This window comes from Sciurus vulgaris (genome assembly GCF_902686455.1).
Source record: "Sciurus vulgaris genome assembly, chromosome: 4".
NCBI lineage: Eukaryota > Metazoa > Chordata > Mammalia > Rodentia > Sciuridae > Sciurus > Sciurus vulgaris.
This window is the reverse complement of record NC_136464.1, coordinates 77521191-77524590: the sequence shown is the minus strand read 5'-3', so window position 1 is coordinate 77524590 and position 3400 is coordinate 77521191. Positions and strand designations below refer to the sequence as shown.

The 3400-nt window shown below is 40.9% G+C and overlaps 1 pseudogene across 1 annotated transcript; it reads left to right on the top strand.

Annotated features, from left to right (window-relative positions):
- The first annotated feature begins 531 nt into the window (after positions 1 to 531).
- LOC306658744 (ATP-dependent RNA helicase DHX15-like) lies at positions 532 to 2919 on the top strand (annotated as a pseudogene). The gene has a single exon. The product of its transcript is annotated as an ATP-dependent RNA helicase DHX15-like (transcript).
- The last annotated feature ends 481 nt before the right edge of the window (positions 2920 to 3400 follow it).

The following is a 3400-nucleotide window of genomic DNA, read 5'->3' as shown; positions in this document are numbered from 1 at the left end:
CTCCCCTAGAGGCTAAAGAGGGCATATCATATTTTAAAGAACTTTATTTCAGGTTCCTAGACCCCACAACTGTGAGGGACTAAATTTCTGTGGTTTCTAACCACCAAGTTTTTAGGGTAGCCTGGGAAACTCATTTGGACTCTCAATGTCATACTGGTAATTCTGCCTCAATTTGTTTCCTTGCATAAGGAGAATCACTTAGGGTGACAGGACCTGTGCCCTGGTCCTCCTACTCCCCAGATACTTGACTTGTGATTGTGCTAACATAGATCCAGTATATGCATTTTTATATCCATAGACAAAAGTGTTTTGAAATTAAAAAAATTTTTAAGAAAAATGCTAATCAAGTTTTAAAATGCCGCCTCATCGCCGCCGCCATTTCAGCTCCTGGTTCCGGCCGCACGGTGTCGGCTGTTGTAGCGGGAGGGGTGGGGATCCCCAAGAGTTAAGTAGCTGCCCTGCACTGTGCGTATACAGCCGCCAACTTTTTTCTTCTTCCTCCTTCCTAACCGCTCCCTGAAGAGTGCGAAGATGTCCAAGCGGCACCTGTTGGACGTGGGGGAGGATTACCCCACCGGCAAGAAGCATGCAGGAAGATGGGGGAGATTGAGATCGAGATCCGGAAGGCAAAGATAGGTCCAAAGATCGAGACGGAGAACGGGATAGAGGCGATAGAGAATGAGAGGGAGAAAGAAAAGGAGAAGGAATTGCGAGCTTCAACCAGTGCTGTGCTTATCAGTGCGGAATTACCACCTCTGAAAGCTTCCCATTCGGCTCATTCAACCCACTCAGCTCATTCAACACATTCCACACATTCTGCTCATTCAACACACACTGGACATGCAGGACACACATCACTTCCACAGTGCATTAATCCATTCACCAATTTACCCCGTACACCTTGATACTCTGATATTCTAAAGAAACAACTTCAGCTCCCTGTTTGGGAATACAAGGATAGGTTTACAGATATTCTGGTTAGACACCAGTCATTTGTGCTAGTTGGTGAGACTGGGTCTGGTAAAACAACACAGATTCCCCAGTGGTGTGTGGAGTATATGAGATCATTACCAGGACCCAAGAGAGCAGTTGCCTGTACACAGCCCAGGAGAGTGGCTGCAATGAGCATGGCTCAGAGAGTTGCTGATGAAATGGATCTGATGTTGGGCCAGGAAGTTGGTTACTCCATTCGATTTGAAGACTGTAGTAGTGCAAAAACTATCCTTAAGTATATGACTGATGGGATGTTACTTCGTGAAGCCTGAACATTCCCTTCTAGAGTGTTTCGGTGTGATAATTCTTGATGAGGCTCATGAAAGGACACTGGCTACAGATATTCTCATGGGTGTTTTAAAGGAAGTTGTAAGACAAAGATCAGACTTAAAGGTTATAGTTATGAGCACTACTCTAGATGCGGGAAAATTCCAGATTTACTTTGATAACTGTCCTCTCTTAACTATTTCTGGCAGCACACATCCTGTTGAGATCTTTTAGACTCCAGAACCAGAGAGAGATTATCTCAAAGCTGCAATTCGAACAGTGATCCAGATACATATGTGTGAAGAGGAAGAGGGAGTTCTTCTTTTCTGAACTGGTCAAGAGGAAATTGATGAAGCCTGTAAAAGGATAAAGTATGAGGTTGATGATTTGGGTCCTGAAGTTGATGACATTAAAATCATTCCACTGTACTCTACACTTCCACCCCAGCAGCAACAACACATTTTTGAACCTCTACCTCCAAAAAACCAGAATGGAGCAATTGGAAGAAAGGTAGTTTTGTCAACTAACATTGTGGAAACATCATTGACAATAGATGGTGTGGTGTTTGTGATTGATCCTGGATTTGCAAAACAGAAGGTATACAATCCTCGAATCAGAGTTGAATCCCTTTTGGTGACAGCTATTCGTAAAGCTTCAGCTCAACAAAGAGCTGATCGAGCTGGATGTACCAGACCTGGGAAATGCTTTACACAGAAAAAGCTTATAGAACAGAAATGCAGGATAAAACCTATCCTGAGATTTTGCATTCCAATTTAGAATCAGTTGTGTTACAATTGAAGAAACTTGGTATTGATGATTTGGTGCATTTTGATTTTATGGATCCATCAGCTCCTGAGAATCTGATGAGAGCCCTAGAACTTTTGAATTATCTGGCTGCTTTAAATGATGATGGAGATCTGACCAAATTGGGATCCATGATGGCAGATTTCCCTCTAGATCCACAGCTCGCTAAAATGGTTATTGCAAGTTGTGACTACAACTGTTCTAATGAGGTCCTATCTATTACTGCTATGTTGTCAGTCCCACAGTGTCTTGTTTGCCCCCATGGAGGCCAAGAAAGCTGCAGATGAGGCCAAGATGAGATTTACCCACATAGATGGAGATCATCTGACACTGCTGAATGTCTACCACGCTTTTAAACAAAATCATGAGTCGGTTCAGTGGTGTTATGACAACTTCATTAACTACTGGTCCTTGATGTCCACAGACAATGTATACCAGCAGCTATCTCAAATTATGGACAGATTTAATTTGCCTTGTAGAAGTACTGACTTTACAAGCAGGGACTATTATATTAACATAAGAAAAACTTTGGTTACTGGGTGTTTTATGCAGGTGCCACATTTAGAACAAATAGGGCATTACTTAACTGTGAAAGGTAACCAAGTGGTTCAGTTGTACCCCTCTACTGTTCTCAACCACAAGCCTGAATGGGTGCTTTATAATGAGTTTGTTCTAACAACGAAGAATTACATCCAGACATGTACAGATATCAAGTCAGAATGGTTGGTGAAAATTGCCCCTCAATATTATGACATGAGCAATTTTCCACAGTGTGAAGCAAAGAGACAGTTGAACCGCATTATTGCTAAACATCAATCCAAGGAATATTCACAGTACTGAATTCCATGCTTAGAACTGAATTAGTCAGACTGACGTTATTAAAGTTATTCAGACTTCAGTTATTCAACTGAAGTTGTTAAAGCTGCCCAGCTTTAAAAGATGAATGAACTCAAAAGTTCTAGTTGTGTTCTTCACGTTGGTTCAATAATGGCCTTTATTTGAAAGCTTCTTAATTTTTCTTTACAGTAAATATTCCATTCTGATTTCATAAATTAAACATTTATGCCTCCCCCTTGTGTTGACACTGTAGCTCATACTGGAAAAGTTGATCAATGTTTTGCAGCTTATTGAAAGTAGTTCTATATATAACAATGTTATAAGCATTTCTTTAGAAATGGTTGAAAATGCTTCTAAAATGTGATTATCGACCATGATATGCATGATCATTGTAATTGTTGACATTCCTTTTAGAAGTTGTGAAATGTTACAACTTGTGCTTATGTAGACACAATCTTCTGTCTCAGTACAGAGGCACTGACTTCAATAAAGTCTATTT